We start from the raw sequence: 22,265 nt of genomic DNA, 5'->3' as shown, positions 1-22,265 counted from the left end.
TATGTCATCAGGCCCGTAGCAGCATAATGAGTGGATTCAGATACGATGATTCTAACTGAAATAAGTCACACAGAAAAAGAAACATCATAAGATATCACTAATACACGGAATGTAAACTTGGCTACACAGGAACTGCATTCCAAAACAGAACAGGGTCTCAAATTTAGAAAACCAACTTATGCTTGCTTAAGGGGAAAGGTGAGTTGGGGTGCTGCATAAAACCAGAGATTGAAATGAGCACAGATAAAGTTCCTTAAGCCAAATATGGAATAGACAAGAGCTACTCCTTGCTCAACGAAATGGACTCAAAACCCCATATTAAACGCCTAAGAATGTACCTGACTAGTAAGTATCTTAAAACCTATGGATTGCTAGGTCTCCAAAAGAGAATCAAGCGTGTGTACAGGGGCATAAACGCAGCAGTGATAGGATTGGAGAGGTTCGGTGAGCAAATGAAGACCCTTTGAAGTCATATTGCATGGTACTCATTATACGGGTCTCAACTCTCCAGGTTTAAGGTATTCTTCCTTCAGCTAAAACATGCATGTGGAACCCAGAGTATGATCAACCATGTGAACGGGAGACGTGTTCAAATATGTCTCAGTTTTCCTCCCCTGGTACTCGGGTGCAACATTCCAGACGCTTTACTAACACTCTCCCGACTTGGAGAGTCAGTCCCTTTAACCTCCTGTTTGGCCCAGTTTGCAATTTCTGCGGAAGATGAACAGGAATAGCGAGAACCAATGAGAGGCTAGCTGGAGGTGTCTGGACGGGCAAATTTAACTCTCATTTCCCACCAGGAAGAGGAATTAACCAAAGGCTCAGCATGCCGGGCCGGAACCAGATTAGGGCCTGAAGCCATCCTGCGGTGTTGCGGCCAGGTCACAAGAAAGCGAGTTGAAGAAAGGAGCTCAGGGGCACTGTAATTCACAAACCTGCAGAGTTATAAATGACAGCTATCGTCCAAAAATAGACTGAAGTAAGGCTGCCAAGAGGACTTGAAAGCGGGGCAGAATTGCAGGAAACCGATTTCAGGAGGTAGACTGGAATTGCATTGAAAGCATAGGAAAAGAGGCCGAACGTCCACAATGATGCACTTGGCCAAAAAGGGCGTATGCGTTTTTTCCTGAATATATTCAGGAAAAAACGCATACGCCCTTTTTGGCCAACCAAGCAAGCTTGCAAAGGAAATCTGCACTACAATGAAGTCTCACTTCCCCCCGGTCAAAAGGGCCATCTGAAAAAAGTGTAAAATCCAGAAAGGCAGGACAGGCCATGGAGAACTGGGAGCCTTGTTATGCTGATGGGCGGGATGTAAATTGCCAACAACCACTCGGGAGAAGTGTATGGTGTTTCCTGAAACATCTAAAAAACAAAGCAACAGAACCTAGGGCACTTCCACTTATGGTCCTATAGCTTAGGGAAATTAAAATCAAAAAGACACAGCCACCCCAAAGTTTGGAACGGCTCTGTTTACAAGAACCTCGTTTACAGTACAAGTTCAACATCGCAGAAAGTGAAAAATGGATAAAGAAGTTGTGGTATTTACTTACAAAGCAATATCACTCAGCAATGAAATCTGTGTCACAAGGTCCTTAGCAGCACAATGAGTGGATTCAGGTATGATGATTCTAACTGAAATAAGTCACACAGAAAAAGAAACATCATAAGATATCAGTAATACACGGAATGTAAACTTGGCTACACAGGAACTGAATTACAGAACAGAACAGGGTCTCAAATTTAGAAAACCAACTTATGCTTGCTTAAGGGTAAAGGTGAGTTGGGGTGCTGCATAAAACCAGAGATTGAAATGAGCACAGATAAAGTTCCTTAAGCCATATATGGAATACACAAGAGCTACTCCTTGCTCAACGAAATGGACTCAACACCGCATATTAAACGCTTAAGAATGTACCTGACTAGTAACTATCTAAAAACTTATAGATTGCTATGTCTCCGAAAGAGAATCAAGCATGTGTACAGGGGCATAAACGCAGCAGTGATAGGATTGGAGAGGTTCGGTGAGCAAATGAAGACCCTTTGAAGTCATATTGCATGGTACCCATTCCACGGGTTTCAACTACCCAGGTTTTAGGTATTCTTCCTTCAGCTAAAACATGCATGTGGAACCCAGAGTATGATCAACCATGTGATCGGGAGACGTGTTCAAATATGTCTCAGTTTTCGTACCCTGGTACTCGGGTGCAACATTCCAGACGCTTTACTAACACTCTCCCCACTTGGAGAGGCAGTCCCTTTAACCTCCTGTTTGGCCCAGTTTGCAATTTCTGTGGAAGATGAACAGGAATAGCGAGAACCAATGAGAGACTAGCTGGAGGTGTCTGGATGCGCAAATTTAACTCTCATTTCCCACCAGGAAGAGGAATTAACCAAAGGCTCAGCATGCCGTGCCAGAACCAGATTAGGGCCTGAAGACATCCTGCGGTGTTGCGGCCAGGTCACAGGAAAGCGAGTTGAAGAAAGGAGCTCAGGGGCACTGTAATTCACAAACCTGCAGAGTTATAAATGACAGCTATCGTCCAAAAATAGACTGAAGTAAGGCTGCCAAGAGGACTTGAAAGCGGGGCAGAATTGCAGGAAACCGATTTCAGGAGGTAGACTGGAATTGCATTGAAAGCATAGGAAAAGAGGCAGAACGTCCACAATGATGCACTTGGCCAAAAAGGGCGTATGCGTTTTTTCCTGAATATATTCAGGAAAAAACGCATACGCCCTTTTTGGCCAACCAAGCAAACTTGCAAAGGAAATCTGCACTACAATAAAGTCTCACTTCTCCCAGGTCAAAAGGGCCATCTGAAAAAAGTGTAAAATCCAGAAAGGCAGGACAGGCCATGGAGAACTGGGAGCCTTGTTATGCTGATGGGCGGGATGTAAATTGCCAACAATCACTAGGGAGAAGTGTATGGTGTTTCCTGAAACATCTAAAAAACAAAGCAACAGAGCCTAGGGCACTTCCACTTATGGTCCTATAGCTTAGGGAAATTAAAATCAAAAAGACACAGCCACCCCAAAGTTTGGGACGCCTCCGTTTACAAGAACCTCGTTTACCGTACAAGTTCAACATCGCAGAAAGTGAAAAATGGATAAAGAATTTGTGGTACTTACGTACAATGCAGTATCACTCAGCAATGAAATCTATGTCATCAGGCCCGTAGCAGCATAATGAGTGGATTCAGGTACGATGATCCTAACTGAAATAAGTCACACAGAAAAAGAAACATCATAAGATATCACTAATACACGGAATGTAAACTTGGCTACACAGGAAGTGCATTCCAAAAGAGAACAGGGTCTCAAATTTAGAAAACCAACTTATGCTTGCTTAAGGGGAAAGGTGAGTTGGGGTGCTGCATAAAACCAGAGATTGAAATGAGCACAGATAAAGTTCCGTAAGCCAAATATGGAATAGACAAGAGCTACTCCTTGCTCAACGAAATGGACTCAAAACCCCATATTAAACGCCTAAGAATGTACCTGACTAGTAAGTATCTTAAAACCTATGGATTGCTAGGTCTCCAAAAGAGAATCAAGCGTGTGTACAGGGGCATAAACGCAGCAGTGATAGGAATGGAGAGGTTCTGTGAGCAAATGAAGACCCTTTGAAGTCATATTGCATGGTACCCATTACACGGGTCTCAACTCTCCAGGTTTAAGGTATTCTTCCTTCAGCTAAAACATGCATGTGGAACCCAGAGTATGATCAACCATGTGAACGGGAGACGTGTTCAAATATGTCTCAGTTTTCCTCCCCTGGTACTCGGGTGCAACATTCCAGACGCTTTACTAACACTCTCCCCACTTGGAGAGTCAGTCCCTTTAACCTCCTGTTTGGCCCAGTTTGCAATTTCTGCGGAAGATGAACAGGAATAGCGAGAACCAATGAGAGGCTAGCTGGAGGTGTCTGGACGGGCAAATTTAACTCTCATTTCCCACCAGGAAGAGGAATTTACCAAAGGCTCAGCATGCCGGGCCGGAACCAGATTAGGGCCTGAAGCCATCCTGCGGTGTTGCGGCCAGGTCACAAGAAAGCGAGTTGAAGAAAGGAGCTCAGGGGCACTGTAATTCACAAACCTGCAGAGTTATAAATGACAGCTATCGTCCAAAAATAGACTGAAGTAAGGCTGCCAAGAGGACTTGAAAGCGGGGCAGAATTGCAGGAAACCGATTTCAGGAGGTAGACTGGAATTGCATTGAAAGCATAGGAAAAGAGGCAGAACGTCCACAATGATGCACTTGGCCAAAAAGGGCGTATGCGTTTTTTCCTGAATATATTCAGGAAAAAACGCATACGCCCTTTTTGGCCAACCAAGCAAGCTTGCAAAGGAAATCTGCACTACAATGAAGTCTCACTTCCCCCCGGTCAAAAGGGCCATCTGAAAAAAGTGTAAAATCCAGAAAGGCAGGACAGGCCATGGAGAACTGGGAGCCTTGTTATGCTGATGGGCGGGATGTAAATTGCCAACAGACACTCGGGAGAAGTGTATGGTGTTTCCTGAAACATCTAAAATACAAAGCAACAGAGCCTAGGGCACTGCCACTTATGGTCCTATAGCTTAGGGAAATTAAAATCAAAAAGACACAGCCACCCCAAAGTTTGGGACGCCTCTGTTTACAAGAACCTCGTTTACAGTACAAGTTCAACATCGCAGAAAGTGAAAAATGGATAAAGAAATTGTGGTATTTACTTACAAAGCAATATCACTCAGCAATGAAATCTGTGTCATCAGGCCCTTAGCAGCACAATGAGTGGATTCAGGTATGATGATTCTAACTGAAATAAGTCACACAGAAAAAGAAACATCATAAGATATCAGTAATACACGGAATGTAAACTTGGCTACACAGGAACTGAATTACAGAACAGAACAGGGTCTCAAATTTAGAAAACCAACTTATGCTTGCTTAAGGGGAAAGGTGAGTTGGGGTGCTGCATAAAACCAGAGATTGAAATGAGCACAGATAAAGTTCCTTAAGCCAAATATGGAATAGACAAGAGCTACTCCTTGCTCAACGAAATGGACTCAACACCGCATATTAAACGCCTAAGAATGTACCTGACTAGTAAGTATCTTAAAACCTATGGATTGCTATGTCTCTGAAAGAGAATCAAGCATGTGTACAGGGGCATAAACGCAGCAGTGATAGGATTGGAGAGGTTCGGTGAGCAAATGAAGACCCTTTGAAGTCATATTGCATGGTACCCATTCCACGGGTTTCAACTACGCAGATTTTAGGTATTCTTCCTTCAGCTAAAACATGCATGTGGAACCCAGAGTATGATCAACCATGAGATCGGGAGACGTGTTCAAATATGTCTCAGTTTTCCTCCCCTGGTACTCGGGTGTAACATTCCAGACGCTTTACTAACACTCTCCCCACTTGGAGAGTCAGTCCCTTTAACCTCCTGTTTGGCCCAGTTTGCAATTTCTGCGGAAGATGAACAGCAATAGCGAGAACCATTGAGAGGCTAGCTGGAGGTGTCTGGACGGGCAAATTTAACTCTCATTTCCCACCAGGAAGAGGAAATAACCAAAGGCTCAGCGTGCCGTACCGGAACCAGATTAGGGCCTGAAGCCATCCTGCGGTGTTGCGGCCAGCTCAAAAGAAAGCGAGTTGAAGAAAGGAGCTCAGGGGCACTGTAATTCACAAACCTGCAGAGTTATAAATGACAGCTATCGTCCAAAAATAGACTGAAGTAAGGCTGCCAAGAGGACTTGAAAGTGGGGCAGAATTGCAGGAAAACGATTTCAGGAGGTAGACTGGAATTGCATTGAAAGCATAGGAAAAGAGGCAGAACGTCCACAATGATGCACTTGGCCAAAAAGGGCGTATGCGTTTTTTCCTGAATATATTCAGGAAAAAACGCATACGCCCTTTTTGGCCAACCAAGCAAGCTTGCAAAGGAAATCTGCACTACAATGAAGTCTCACTTCCCCCCGGTCAAAAGGGCCATCTGAAAAAAGTGTAAAATCCAGAAAGGCAGGACAGGACATGGAGAATTTGGAGCCTTGTTATGCTGATGGGCGGGATGTAAATTGCCAACAGCCACTCCGGAGAAGTGTATGGTGTTTCCTGAAACATCTAAAAAACAAAGCAACAGAGCCTAGGGCACTTCCACTTATGGTCCTATAGCTTAGGGAAATTAAAATCAAAAAGACACAGCCACCCCAAAGTTTGGAACGGTTCTGTTTACAAGAACCTCGTTTACAGTACAAGTTCAACATCGCAGAAAGTGAAAAATGGATAAAGAAGTTGTGGTATTTACTTACAAAGCAATATCACTCAGCAATGAAATCTGTGTCATCAGGCCCTTAGCAGCACAATGAGTGGATTCAGGTATGATGATTCTAACTGAAATAAGTCACACAGAAAAAGAAACACCATAAGATATCAGTAATACACGGAATGTAATCTTGGCTACACAGGAACTGAATTACAGAACAGAACAGGGTCTCAAATTTAGAAAACCAACTTATGCTTGCTTAAGGGGAAAGGTGAGTTGGGGTGCTGCATAAAACCAGAGATTGAAATGAGCACAGATAAAGTTCCTTAAGCCAAATATGGAATAGACAAGAGCTACTCCTTGCTCAACGAAATGGACTCAACACCGCATATTAAACGCCTAAGAATGTACCTGACTAGTAAGTATCTTAAAACCTATGGATTGCTATGTCTCCGAAAGAGAATCAAGCATTTGTACAGGGGCATAAACGCAGCAGTGATAGGATTGGAGAGGTTCGGTGAGCAAATGAAGACCCTTTGAAGTCATATTGCATGGTACCCATTCCACGGGTTTCAAATACCCAGGTTTAAGGTATTCTTCCTTCAGCTAAAACATGCATGTGGAACCCAAGTATGATCAACCATGTGAACGGGAGACGTGTTCAAATATGTCTCAGTTTTCCTCCCCTGGTACTCGGGTGCAACATTCCAGACGCTTTACTAACACTCTCCCCACTTGGAGAGTCAGCGCCTTTAACCTCCTGTTTGGCCCAGTTTGCAATTTCTGCGGAAGATGAACAGGAATAGCGAGAACCAATGAGAGACTAGCTGGAGGTGTCTGGACGGGCAAATTTAACTCTCATTTCCCACCAGGAAGAGGAAATAACCAAAGGCTCAGCGTGCCATGCCGGAACCAGATTAGGGCCTGAAGCCATCCTGCGGTGTTGCGGCCAGGTCACAAGAAAGCGAGTTGAAGAAAGGAGCTCAGGGGCACTGTAATTCACAAACCTGCAGAGTTATAAATGACAGCTATCGTCCAAAAATATACTGAAGTAAGGCTGCCAAGAGGACTTGAAAGCGGGGCAGAATTGCAGGAAACCGATTTCAGGAGGTAGACTGGAATTGCATTGAAAGCATAGGAAAAGAGTCCGAACGTCCACAATGATGCACTTGGCCAAAAAGGGCGTATGCGTTTTTTCCTGAATATATTCAGGAAAAAACGCATACGCCCTTTTTGGCCAACCAAGCAAGCTTGCAAAGGAAATCTGCACTACAATGAAGTCTCACTTCCCCCCGGTCAAAAGGGCCATCTGAAAAAAGTGTAAAATCCAGAAAGGCAGGACAGGCCATGGAGAACTGGGAGCCTTGTTATACTGATGGGCGGGATGTAAATTGCCAACAACCACTCGGGAGAAGTGTATGGTGTTTCCTGAAACATCTAAAAAACAAAGCAACAGAACGTAGGGCACTTCCACTTATGGTCCTATAGCTTAGGGAAATTAAAATCAAAAAGACACAGCCACCCCAAAGTTTGGAACGGTTCTGTTTACAAGAACCTCGTTTACAGTACAAGTTCAACATCGCAGAAAGTGAAAAATGGATAAAGAAGTTGTGGTATTTACTTACAAAGCAATATCACTCAGCAATGAAATCTGTGTCATCAGGCCCTTAGCAGCACAATGAGTGGATTCAGGTATGATGATTCTAACTGAAATAAGTCACACAGAAAAAGAAACATCATAAGATATCAGTAATACACGGAATGTAAACTTGGCTACACAGGAACTGAATTACAGAACAGAACAGGGTCTCAAATTTAGAAAACCAACTTATGCTTGCTTAAGGGGAAAGGTGAGTTGGGGTGCTGCATAAAACCAGAGATTGAAATGAGCACAGATAAAGTTCCTTAAGCCAAATATGGAATAGACAAGAGCTACTCCTTGCTCAACGAAATGGACTCAACACCGCATATTAAACGCCTAAGAATGTACCTGACTAGTAAGTATCTTAAAACCTATGGATTGCTATGTCTCCGAAAGAGAATCAAGCATGTGTACAGGGGCATAAACGCAGCAGTGATAGGATTGGAGAGGTTCGGTGAGCAAATGAAGACCCTTTGAAGTCATATTGCATGGTACCCATTCCACGGGTTTCAAATACCCAGGTTTAAGGTATTCTTCCTTCAGCTAAAACATGCATGTGGAACCCAAGTATGATCAACCATGTGAACGGGAGACGTGTTCAAATATGTCTCAGTTTTCCTCCCCTGGTACTCGGGTGCAACATTCCAGACGCTTTACTAAAACTCTCCCCACTTGGAGAGTCAGCGCCTTTAACCTCCTGTTTGGCCCAGTTTGCAATTTCTGCGGAAGATGAACAGGAATAGCGAGAACCAATGAGAGACTAGCTGGAGGTGTCTGGACGGGCAAATTTAACTCTCATTTCCCACCAGGAAGAGGAAATAACCAAAGGCTCAGCGTGCCGTGCCGGAACCAGATTAGGGCCTGAAGCCATCCTGCGGTGTTGCGGCCAGGTCACAAGAAAGCGAGTTGAAGAAAGGAGCTCAGGGGCACTGTAATTCACAAACCTGCAGAGTTATAAATGACAGCTATCGTCCAAAAATAGACTGAAGTAAGGCTGCCAAGAGGACTTGAAAGCGGGGCAGAATTGCAGGAAACCGATTTCAGGAGGTAGACTGGAATTGCATTGAAAGCATAGGAAAAGAGTCCGAACGTCCACAATGATGCACTTGGCCAAAAAGGGTGTATGCGTTTTTTCCTGAATATATTCAGGAAAAAACACATACGCCCTTTTTGGCCAACCAAGCAAGCTTGCAAAGGAAATCTGCACTACAATGAAGTCTCACTTCCCCCCGGTCAAAAGGGCCATCTGAAAAAAGTGTAAAATCCAGAAAGGCAGGACAGGCCATGGAGAACTGGGAGCCTTGTTATACTGATGGGCGGGATGTAAATTGCCAACAACCACTCGGGAGAAGTGTATGGTGTTTCCTGAAACATCTAAAAAACAAAGCAACAGAACCTAGGGCACTTCCACTTATGGTCCTATAGCTTAGGGAAATTAAAATCAAAAAGACACAGCCACCCCAAAGTTTGGAACGGTTCTGTTTACAAGAACCTCGTTTACAGTACAAGTTCAACATCGCAGAAAGTGAAAAATGGATAAAGAACTTGTGGTATTTACTTACAATGCAGTATCACTCAGCAATGAAATCTGTGTCATCAGGCCCTTAGCAGCACAATAAGTGGATTCAGGTATGATGATTCTAACTGAAATAAGTCACACAGAAAAAGAAACATCATAAGATATCAGTAATACACGGAATGTAAACTTGGCTACACAGGAACTGAATTACAGAACAGAACAGGGTCTCAAATTTAGAAAACCAACTTATGCTTGCTTAAGGGGAAAGGTGAGTTGGGGTGCTGCATAAAACCAGAGATTGAAATGAGCACAGATAAAGTTCCTTAAGCCAAATATGGAATAGACAAGAGCTACTCCTTGCTCAACGAAATGGACTCAACACCGCATATTAAACGCCTAAGAAAGTACCTGACTAGTAAGTATCTTAAAACCTATGGATTGCTATGTCTCCGAAAGAGAATCAAGCATGTGTACAGGGGCATAAACGCAGCAGTGATAGGATTGGAGAGGTTCGGTGAGCAAATGAAGACCCTTTGAAGTCATATTGCATGGTACCCATTCCACGGGTTTCAACTACCCAGATTTTAGGTATTCTTCCTTCAGCTAAAACATGCATGTGGAACCCAGAGTATGATCAACCATGTGATCGGGAGACGTGTTCAAATATGTCTCAGTTTTCCGCCCCTGGTACTCGGGTGCAACATTCCAGACGCTTTACTAACACTCTCCCCACTTGGAGAGTCAGCGCCTTTAACCTCCTGTTTGGCCCAGTTTGCAATTTCTGCGGAAGATGAACAGGAATAGCAAGAACCAATGAGAGGCTAGCTGGAGGTGTCTGGACGGGCAAATTTAACTCTCATTTCCCACCAGGAAGAGGAAATAACCAAAGGCTCAGTGTGCCGTGCCGGAACCAGATTAGGGCCTGAAGCCATCCTGCAGTGTTGCGGCCAGCTCAAAAGAAAGCGAGTTGAAGAAAGGAGCTCAGGGGCACTGTAATTCACAAACCTGCAGAGTTATAAATGACAGCTATCGTCCAAAAATAGACTGAAGTAAGGCTGCCAAGAGGACTTGAAAGCGGGGCAGAATTGCAGGAAACCGATTTCAGGAGGTAGACTGGAATTGCATTGAAAGCATAGGAAAAGAGGCAGAACGTCCACAATGATGCACTTGGCCAAAAAGGGCGTATGCGTTTTTTCCTGAATATATTCAGGAAAAAACGCATACGCCCTTTTTGGCCAACCAAGCAAGCTTGCAAAGGAAATCTGCACTACAATGAAGTCTCACTTCCCCCCGGTCAAAAGGGCCATCTGAAAAAAGTGTAAAATCCAGAAAGGCAGGACAGGCCATGGAGAACTGGGAGCCTTGTTATGCTGAAGGGCGGGATGTAATTTGCCAACAAACACTGGGGAGAAGTGTATGGTGTTTCCTGAAACATCTAAAAAACAAAGCAACAGAACCTAGAGCACTTCCACTTATGGTCCTATAGCTTAGGGAAATTAAAATCAAAAAGACACAGCCACCCCAAAGTTTGGAACGGCTCTGTTTACAAGAACCTCGTTTACAGTACAAGTTCAACATCGCAGAAAGTGAAAAATGGATAAAGAAGTTGTGGTATTTACTTACAAAGCAATATCACTCAGCAATGAAATCTGTGTCATCAGGCCCTTAGCAGCACAATGAGTGGATTCAGGTATGATGATTCTAACTGAAATAAGTCACACAGAAAAAGAAACATCATAAGATATCAGTAATACACGGAATGTAAACTTGGCTACACAGGAACTGAATTACAGAACAGAACAGGGTCTCAAATTTAGAAAACCAACTTATGCTTGCTTAAGGGGAAAGGTGAGTTGGGGTGCTGCATAAAACCAGAGATTGAAATGAGCACAGATAAAGTTCCTTAAGCCAAATATGGAATAGACAAGAGCTACTCCTTGCTCAACGAAATGGACTCAACACCGCATATTAAACGCCTAAGAATGTACCTGACTAGTAAGTATCTTAAAACCTATGGATTGCTATGTCTCCGAAAGAGAATCAAGCATGTGTACAGGGGCATAAACGCAGCAGTGATAGGATTGGAGAGGTTCGGTGAGCAAATGAAGACCCTTTGAAGTCATATTGCATGGTACCCATTACATGGGTCTTAACTCTCCAGGTTTAAGGTATTCTTCCTTCAGCTAAAACATGCATGTGGAACCTAGAGTATGATCAACCATGTGATCGGGAGACGTGTTCAAATATGTCTCAATTTTCGTACCCCGGTACTCGGGTGCAACATTCCAGATGCTTTACTAACACTCTCCCCACTTGGAAAGTCAGCGCCTTTAACCTCCTGTTTGGCCCAGTTTGCAATTTCTGCGGAAGATGAACAGGAATAGCAAGAACCAATGAGAGGCTAGCTGGAGGTGTCTGGATGGGCAAATTTAACTCTCATTTCCCACCAGGAAGAGGAAATAACCAAAGGCTCAGTGTGCCGGGCCGGAACCAGATTAGGGCCTGAAGCCATCCTGCAGTGTTGCGGCCAGCTCAAAAGAAAGCGAGTTGAAGAAAGGAGCTCAGGGGCACTGTAATTCACAAACCTGCAGAGTTATAAATGACAGCTATCGTCCAAAAATAGACTGAAGTAAGGCTGCCAAGAGGACTTGAAAGCGGGGCAGAATTGCAGGAAACCGATTTCAGGAGGTAGACTGGAATTGCATTGAAAGCATAGGAAAAGAGGCAGAACGTCCACAATGATGCACTTGGCCAAAAAGGGCGTATGCGTTTTTTCCTGAATATATTCAGGAAAAAACGCATACGCCCTTTTTGGCCAACCAAGCAAGCTTGCAAACGAAATCTGCACTACAATGAAGTCTCACTTCCCCCCGGTCAAAAGGGCCATCTGAAAAAAGTGTAAAATCCAGAAAGACAGGACAGGCCATGGAGAACTGGGAGCCTTGTTATGCTGAAGGGCGGGATGTAAATTGCCAACAAACACTGGGGAGAAGTGTATGGTGTTTCCTGAAACATCTAAAAAACAAAGCAACAGAACCTAGAGCACTTCCACTTATGGTCCTATAGCTTAGGGAATTTAAAATCAAAAAGACACAGCCACCCCAAAGTTTGAGACGGCTCTGTTTACAAGAACCTCGTTTACAGTACAAGTTCAACATCGCAGAAAGTGAAAAATGGATAAAGAAGTTGTGGTATTTACTTACAAAGCAATATCACTCAGCAATGAAATCTGTGTCATCAGGCCCTTAGCAGCACAATGAGTGGATTCAGGTATGATGATTCTAACTGAAATAAGTCACACAGAAAAAGAAACATCATAAGATATCAGTAATACACGGAATGTAAACTTGGCTACACAGGAACTGAATTACAGAACAGAACAGGGTCTCAAATTTAGAAAACCAACTTATGCTTGCTTAAGGGGAAAGGTGAGTTGGGGTGCTGCATAAAACCAGAGATTGAAATGAGCACAGATAAAGTTCCTTAAGCCAAATATGGAATAGACAAGAGCTACTCCTTGCTCAACGAAATGGACTCAACACCGCATATTAAACGCCTAAGAATGTACCTGACTAGTAAGTATCTTAAAACCTATGGATTGCTATGTCTCCGAAAGAGAATCAAGCATGTGTACAGGGGCATAAACGCAGCAGTGATAGGATTGGAGAGGTTCGGTGAGCAAATGAAGACCCTTTGAAGTCATATTGCATGGTACCCATTACACGGGTCTCAACTCTCCAGGTTTAAGGTATTCTTCCTTCAGCTAAAACATGCATGTGGAACCCAAGTATGATCAACCATGTGAACGGGAGACGTGTTCAAATATGTCTCAGTTTTCCTCCCCTGGTACTCGGGTGCAACATTCCAGATGCTTTACTAACACTCTCCCCACTTGGAGAGTCAGCGCCTTTAACCTCCTGTTTGGCCCAGTTTGCAATTTCTGCGGAAGATGAACAGGAATAGCGAGAACCAATGAGAGACTAGCTGGAGGTGTCTGGACGGGCAAATTTAACTCTCATTTCCCACCAGGAAGAGGAAATAACCAAAGGCTCAGCGTGCCGTGCCGGAACCAGATTAGGGCCTGAAGCCATCCTGCGGTGTTGCGGCCAGGTCACAAGAAAGCGAGTTGAAGAAAGGAGCTCAGTGGCACTGTAATTCACAAACCTGCAGAGTTATAAATGACAGCTATCGCCCAAAAATAGACTGAAGTAAGGCTGCCAAGAGGACTTGAAATCGGGGCAGAATTGCAGGAAACCGATTTCAGGAGGTAGACTGGAATTGCATTGAAAGCATAGGAAAAGAGGCAGAACGTCCACAATGATGCACTTGGCCAAAAAGGGCGTATGCGTTTTTTCCTGAATATATTCAGGAAAAAACGCATACGCCCTTTTTGGCCAACCAAGCAAGCTTGCAAAGGAAATCTGCACTACAATGAAGTCTCACTTCCCCCCGGTCAAAAGGGCCATCTGAAAAAAGTGTAAAATCCAGAAAGGCAGGACAGGCCATGGAGAACTGGGAGCCTTGTTATGCTGATGGGCGGGATGTAAATTGCCAACAACCACTCGGGAGAAGTGTATGGTGTTTCCTGAAACATCTAAAAAACAAAGCAACAGAACCTAGAGCACTTCCACTTATGGTCCTATAGCTTAGGGAATTTAAAATCAAAAAGACACAGCCACCCCAAAGTTTGGAACGGCTCTGTTTACAAGAACCTCGTTTACAGTACAAGTTCAAAATCGCAGAAAGTGAAAAATGGATAAAGAAGTTGTGGTATTTACTTACAAAGCAATATCACTCAGCAATGAAATCTGTGTCATCAGGCCCTTAGCAGCACAATGAGTGGATTCAGGTATGATGATTCTAACTGAAATAAGTCACACAGAAAAAGAAACATCATAACATATCAGTAATACATGGAATGTAAACTTGGCTACACAGGAACTGAATTACAGAACAGAACAGGGTCTCAAATTTAGAAAACCAACTTATGCTTGCTTAAGGGGAAAGGTGAGTTGGGGTGCTGCATAAAACCAGAGATTGAAATGAGCACAGATAAAGTTCCTTAAGTCAAATATGGAATAGACAAGAGCTACTCCTTGCTCAACGAAATGGACTCAACATCGCATATTAAACGCCTAAGAATGTACCTGACTAGTAAGTATCTTAAAACCTATGGATTGCTATGTCTCCGAAAGAGAATCAAGCATGTGTATAGGGGCATAAACGCAGCAGTGATAGGATTGGAGAGGTTTGGTGAGCAAATGAAGACCCTTTGAAATCATATTGCATGGTACCCATTACACGGGTCTTAACTCTCCAGGTTTAAGGTATTCTTCCTTCAGCTAAAACATGCATGTGGAACCCAAGTATGATCAACCATGTGAACGGGAGACGTGTTCAAATATGTCTCAGTTTTCCTCCCCTGGTACTCGGGTGCAACATTCCAGACGCTTTACTAACACTCTCCCCACTTGGAGAGTCAGCGCCTTTAACCTCCTGTTTGGCCCAGTTTGCAATTTCTGCGGAAGATGAACAGGAATAGCGAGAACCAATGAGAGGCTAGCTGGAGGTGTCTGGACGGGCAAATTTAACTCTCATTTCCCACCAGGAAGAGGAAATAACCAAAGGCTCAGCGTGCCGTGCCAGAACCAGATTAGGGCCTGAAGCCATCATGCGGTGTTGCGGCCAGGTCACAAGAAAGCGAGTTGAAGAAAGGAGCTCAGGGGCACTGTAATTCACAAACCTGCAGAGTTATAAATGACAGCTATCGTCCAAAAATAGACTGAAGTAAGGCTGCCAAGAGGACTTGAAAGCGGGGCAGAATTGCAGGAAACCGATTTCAGGAGGTAGACTGGAATTGCATTGAAAGCATAGGAAAAGAGGCAGAACGTCCACAATGATGCACTTGGCCAAAAAGGGCGTATGCATTTTTTCCTGAATATATTCAGGAAAAAACGCATACGCCCTTTTTGGCCAACCAAGCAAGCTTGCAAAGGAAATCTGCACTACAATGAAGTCTCACTTCCCCCCGGTCAAAAGGGCCATCTGAAAAAAGTGTAAAATCCAGAAACGCAACAGGCCATAGAGAACTGGGAGCCTTGTTATGCTGATGGGTGGGATGTAAATTGCCAACAACCACTAGGGAGAAGTGTATGGTGTTTCCTGAAACATCTAAAAAACAAAGCAACAGAGCCTAGGGCACTGCCACTTATGGTCCTATAGCTTAGGGAAATTAAAATCAAAAAGACACAGCCACCCCAAAGTTTGGGACGCCTCTGTTTACAAGAACCTCGTTTACAGTACAAGTTCAACATCGCAGAAAGTGAAAAATGGATAAAGAAGTTGTGGTATTTACTTACAAAGTAATATCACTCAGCAATGAAATCTGTGTCATCAGGCCCTTAGCAGCACAATGAGTGGATTCAGGTATGATGATTCTAACTGAAGTAAGTCACACAGAAAAAGAAACATCATAAGATATCACTAATACACGGAATGTAAACTTGGCTACACAGGAACTGAATTACAGAACAGAACAGGGACTCAAATTTAGAAAACCAACTTATGCTTGCTTAAGGGTAAAGGTTAGTTGGGGTGCTGCATAAAACCAGAGATTGAAATGAGCACAGATAAAGTTCCTTAAGTCAAATATGGAATAGACAAGAGCTACTCCTTGCTCAACGAAATGGACTCAACACCGCATATTAAACGGCTAAGAATGTACCTGACTAGTAAGTATCTTAAAACCTATGGATTGCTATGTCTCCGAAAGAGAATCAAGCATGTGTACAGGGGCATAAACGCAGCAGTGATAGGATTGGAGAGGTTCGGTGAGCAAATGAAGACCCTTTGAAGTCATGTTGCATGGTACCCATTCCACGGGTTTCAACTACCCAGGTTTAAGGTATTCTTCCTTCAGCTAAAACATGCATGTGGAACCTAGAGTATGATCAACCATGTGATCGGGAGACGTGTTCAAATATGTCTCAGTTTTCATACCCTGGTACTCGGGTGCAACATTCCAGACGGTTTACTAACACTCTCCCCACTTGGAGAGTCAGTCCCTTTAACCTCCTGTTTGGCACAGTTTGCAATTTCTGCGGAAGATGAACAGGAATAGCGAGAACCAATGAGAGGCTAGCTGGAGGTGTCTGGACGGGCAAATTTAACTCTCATTTCCCACCAGGAAGAGGAATTAACCAAAGGCTCAGCGTGCCGTGCCGGAACCAGATTAGGGCCTGAAGCCATCCTGCGGTGTTGCGGCCAGCTCAAAAGAAAGCGAGTTGAAGAAAGGAGCTCAGGGGCACTGTAATTCACAAACCTGCAGAGTTATAAATGACAGCTATCGTCCAAAAATATACTGAAGTAAGGCTGCCAAGAGGACTTGAAAGCGGGGCAGAATTGCAGGAAACCGATTTCAGGAGGTAGACTGGAATTGCATTGAAAGCATAGGAAAAGAGGCAGAACGTCCACAATGATGCACTTGGCCAAAAAGGGCGTATGCGTTTTCTCCTGAATATATTCAGGAAAAAACACATACGCCCTTTTTGGCCAACCAAGCAAGCTTGCAAAGGAAATCTGCACTACAATGAAGTCTCACTTCCCCCCGGTCAACAGGGCCATCTGAAAAAAGTGTAAAATCCAGAAAGGCAGGACAGGCCATGGAGAACTGGCAGCCTTGTTATGCTGATGGGCGGGATGTAAATTGCCAACAGACACTCAGGAGAAGTGTATGGTGTTTCCTGAAACATCTAAAAAACAAAGCAACAGAGCCTAGGACACTGCCACTTATGGTCCTATAGCTTAGGGAAATTAAAATCAAAAAGACACAGCCACCCCAAAGTTTGGGACGCCTCTGTTTACAAGAACCTCGTTTACAGTACAAGTTCAACATCGCAGAAAGTGAAAAATGGATAAAGAACTTGTGGTACTTACGTACAATGCAGTATCACTCAGCAATGAAATCTATGTCATCAGGCCCGTAGCAGCATAATGAGTGGATTCAGGTACGATGATTCTAACTGAAATAAGTCACACAGAAAAAGAAACATCATAAGATATCAGTAATACACGGAATGTAAACTTGGCTACACAGGAACTGAATTACAGAACAGAACAGGGTCTCAAATTTAGAAAACCAACTTATGCTTGCTTAAGGGTGAAGGTGAGTTGGGGTGCTGCATAAAACCAGAGATTGAAATGAGCACAGATAAAGTTCCTTAAGCCAAATATGGAATAGACAAGAGCTACTCCTTGCTCAACAAAATGGACTCAAAACCACATATTAAACGCCTAAGAATGTACCTGACTAGTAAGTATCTTAAAACCTATGGATTGCTATGCCTCCAAAAGAGAATCAAGCATGTGTACAGGGGCATAAACGCCACAGTGATGGGATTGGAGAGGTTCGGTGAGCAAATGAAGACCCTTTGAAGTCATATTGCATGGTACCCATTACACGGGTCTCAACTCTCCAGGTTTAAGGTATTCTTCCTTCAGCTAAAACATGCATGTGGAACCCAAGTATGATCAACCATGTGAACGGGAGACGTGTTCAAATATGTCTCAGTTTTCCTACCCTGGTACTGGGGTGCAACATTCCAGACGCTTTACTAACACTCTCCCCACTTGGAGAGTCAGCGCCTTTAACCTCCTGTTTGGCCCAGTTTGCAATTTCTGCGGAAGATGAACAGGAATAGTGAGAACCAATGAGAGGCTAGCTGGAGGTGTCTGGACGGGCAAATTTAACTCTCATTTCCCACCAGGAAGAGGAAATAACCAAAGTCTCAGCGTGCCGTGCCGGAACCAGATTAGGGCCTGAAGCCATCCTGCAGTGTTGCAGCCAGCTCACAAGAAAGCGAGTTGAAGAAAGGAGCTCAGGGGCACTGTAATTCACAAACCTGCAGAGTTATAAATGACAGCTATCGTCCAAAAATAAACTGAAGTAAGGCTGCCAAGAGGACTTGAAAGCGGGGCAGAATTGCAGGAAACCGATTTCAGGAGGTAGACTGGAATTGCATTGAAAGCATAGGAAAAGAGGCAGAACGTCCACAATGATGCACTTGGCCAAAAAGGGCGTATGCGTTTTTTCCTGAATATATTCAGGAAAAAACGCATACGCCCTTTTTGGCCAACCAAGCAAGCTTGCAAAGGAAATCTGCACTACAATGAAGTCTCACTTCCCCCCGGTCAAAAGGGCCATCTGAAAAAAGTGTAAAATCCAGAAAGGCAGGACAGGCCATGGAGAACTGGGAGCCTTGTTATGCTGATGGGCGGGATGTAAATTCCCAACAACCACTAGGGAGAAGTGTATGGTGTTTCCTGAAACATCTAAAAAACAAAGCAACAGAGCCTAGGGCACTTCCACTTATGGTCCTATAGCTTAGGGAAATTAAAATCAAAAAGACACAGCCACCCCAAAGTTTGGGACGCCTCCGTTTACAAGAACCTCGTTTACCGTACAAGTTCAATATCACAGAAAGTGAAAAATGGATAAAGAACTTGTGGTACTTACGTACAATGCAGTATCACTCAGCAATGAAATCTGTGTCATCAGGCCCTTAGCAGCACAATGAGTGGATTCAGGTATGATGATTCTAACTGAAATAAGTCACACAGAAAAAGAAACATCATAAGATATCAGTAATACACGGAATGTAAACTTGGCTACACAGGAACTGAATTACAGAACAGAACAGGGTCTCAAATTTAGAAAACCAACTTATGCTTGCTTAAGGGTAAAGGTGAGTTGGGGTGCTGCATAAAACCAGAGATTGAAATGAGCACAGATAAAGTTCCTTAGGCCAAATATGGAATAGACAAGAGCTACTCCTTGCTCAACGAAATGGACTCAACACCGCATATTAAACGCCTAAGAATGTACCTGACTAGTAAGTATCTTAAAACCTATGGATGGCTATGTCTCCGAAAGAGAATCAAGCATGTGTACAGGGGCATAAACGCAGCAGTGATAGGATTGGAGAGGTTCGGTGAGCAAATGAAGACCCTTTGAAGTCATATTGCATGGTACCCATTACACGGGTCTCAACTCTCCAGGTTTAAGGTATTCTTCCTTCAGCTAAAACATGCATGTGGAACCCAAGTATGATCAACCATGTGAACGGGAGACGTGTTCAAATATGTCTCAGTTTTCCTCCCCTGGTACTCGGGTGCAACATTCCAGACGCTTTACTAACACTCTCCCCACTTGGAGAGTCAGCGCCTTTAACCTCCTGTTTGGCCCAGTTTGCAATTTCTGCGGAAGATGAACAGGAATAGCGAGAACCAATGAGAGGCTAGCTGGAGGTGTCTGGACGGGCAAATTTAACTCTCATTTCCCACCACGAAGAGGAAATAACCAAAGGCTCAGCGTGCCGTGCCGGAACCAGATTAGGGCCTGAAGCCATCCTGCGGTGTTGCGGCCAGGTCACAAGAAAGCGAGTTGAAGAAAGGAGCTCAGGGGCACTGTAATTCACAAACCTGCAGAGTTATAAATGACAGCTATCGTCCACAAATAGACTGAAGTAAGGCTGCCAAGAGGACTTGGAAGCGGGGCAGAATTGCAGGAAACCGATTTCAGGAGGTAGACTGGAATTGCATTGAAAGCATAGGAAAAGAGGCAGAACGTCCACAATGATGCACTTGGCCAAAAAGGGCGTATGCGTTTTTTCCTGAATATATTCAGGAAAAAACGCATACGCCCTTTTTGGCCAACCAAGCAAGCTTGCAAAGGAAATCTGCACTACAATGAAGTCTCACTTCCCCCCGGTCAAAAGGGCCATCTGAAAAAAGTGTAAAATCCAGAAAGGCAGGACAGGCCATGGAGAACTGGGAGCCTTGTTATGCTGATGGGCGGGATGTAAATTGCCAACAGACACTCGGGAGAAGTGTATGGTGTTTCCTGAAACATCTAAAAAACAAAGCAACAGAGCCTAGGGCACTGCCACTTATGGTCCTATAGCTTAGGGAAATTAAAATCAAAAAGACACAGCCACCCCAAAGTTTGGGACGCCTCTGTTTACAAGAACCTCGTTTACAGTACAAGTTCAACATCGCAGAAAGTGAAAAATGGATAAAGAAGTTGTGGTATTTACTTACAAAGCAATATCACTCAGCAATGAAATCTATGTCATCAGGCCCTTAGCAGCACAATGAGTGGATTCAGGTATGATGATTCTAACTGAAGTAAGTCACACAGAAAAAGAAACATCATAAGATATCAGTAATACACGGAATGTAAACTTGGCTACACAGGAACTGAATTACAGAACAGAACAGGGTCTCAAATTTAGAAAACCAACTTATGCTTGCTTAAGGGGAAAGGTGAGTTGGGGTGCTGCATAAAACCACAGATTGAAATGAGCACAGGTAAAGTTCCTTCAGCCAAATATGGAATAGACAAGAGCTACTCCTTGCTCAACGAAATGGACTCAACACCCCATATTAAACACCTAAGAATGTACCTGACTAGTAAGTATCTTAAAACCTATGGATTGCTATGTCTCCAAAAGAGAATCAAGCGTGTGTACAGGGACATAAACGCAGCAGTGATAGGATTGGAGAGGTTCGGTGAGCAAATGAAGACCCTTTGAAGTCATATTGCATGGTACCCATTACACGGGTCTCAACTCTCCAGGTTTAAGGTATTCTTCCTTCAGCTAAAACATGCATGTGGAACCCAAGTATGATCAACCATGTGAACGGGAGACGTGTTCAAATATGTCTCAGTTTTCCTCCCCTGGTACTCGGGTGCAACATTCCAGACGCTTTACTAACACTCTCCCCACTTGGAGAGTCAGCGCCTTTAACCTCCTGTTTGGCCCAGTTTGCAATTTCTGCGGAAGATGAACAGGAATAGCGAGAACCAATGAGAGGCTAGCTGGAGGTGTCTGGACGGGCAAATTTAACTCTCATTTCCCACCAGGAAGAGGAAATAACCAAAGTCTCAGCGCGCCGTACCGGAACCAGATTAGGGCCTGAAGCCATCCTGCGGTGTTGCGGCCAGCTCAAAAGAAAGCGAGTTGAAGAAAGGAGCTCAGGGGCACTGTAATTCACAAACCTGCAGAGTTATAAATGACAGCTATCGTCCAAAAATAGACTGAAGTAAGGCTGCCAAGAGGACTTGAAAGCGGGGCAGAATTGCAGGAAACCGATTTCAGGAGGTAGACTGGAATTGCATTGAAAGCATAGGAAAAGAGGCAGAACGTCCACAATGATGCACTTGGCCAAAAAGGGCGTATGCGTTTTTTCCTGAATATATTCAGGAAAAAACGCATACGCCCTTTTTGGCCAACCAAGCAAGCTTACAAAGGAAATCTGCACTACAATGAAGTCTCACTTCCCCCCGGTCAAAAGGGCCATCTGAAAAAAGTGTAAAATCCAGAAAGGCAGGACAGGCCATGGAGAACTGGGAGCCTTGTTATGCTGATGGGCGGGATGTAAATTGCCAACAGACACTCGGGAGAAGTGTATGGTGTTTCCTGAAACATCTAAAAAACAAAGCAACAGAGCCTAGGGCACTGCCACTTATGGTCCTATAGCTTAGGGAAATTAAAATCAAAAAGACACAGCCACCACAAAGTTTGGGACGCCTCTGTTTACAAGAACCTCGTTTACAGTACAAGTTCAACATCGCAGAAAGTGAAAAATGGATAAAGAAGTTGTGGTATTTACTTACAAAGCAATATCACTCAGCAATGAAATCTGTGTCATCAGGCCCTTAGCAGCACAATGAGTGGATTCAGGTATGATGATTCTAACTGAAGTAAGTCACACAGAAAAAGAAACATCGTAAGATATCAGTAATACACGGAATGTAAACTTGGCTACACAGGAACTGAATTACAGAACAGAACAGG

The 22,265-nt window shown here is 43.9% G+C and overlaps 1 long non-coding RNA gene across 4 annotated transcripts in view; it reads right to left on the bottom strand.

Annotated features, from left to right (window-relative positions):
- Positions 1-18,976, bottom strand: part of LOC307181154 — a 2,002,597-nt gene extending 1,983,621 nt beyond the window's left edge. For 3 of the 4 annotated variants that reach the window (XR_013826034.1, XR_013826035.1, XR_013826036.1), the window contains exon 1: positions 1,554-1,635. This is a non-coding gene — a long non-coding RNA (uncharacterized lncRNA). Of the gene's footprint in view, positions 1-1,553; positions 1,636-18,922 lie in introns of those variants that run through there. The other variant, XR_013826033.1, reaches the window with a different exon arrangement.
- Positions 18,977-22,265: the final 3,289 nt, after the last annotated feature.

This window comes from Stenella coeruleoalba (assembly GCF_951394435.1).
Source record: "Stenella coeruleoalba genome assembly, contig: scaffold_61, whole genome shotgun sequence".
In the NCBI taxonomy this organism is placed as follows: Eukaryota; Metazoa; Chordata; class Mammalia; order Artiodactyla; family Delphinidae; genus Stenella; species Stenella coeruleoalba.
Note: the sequence above shows the minus strand (reverse complement) of the source record. Positions and strands in the feature narration are given on the sequence as shown.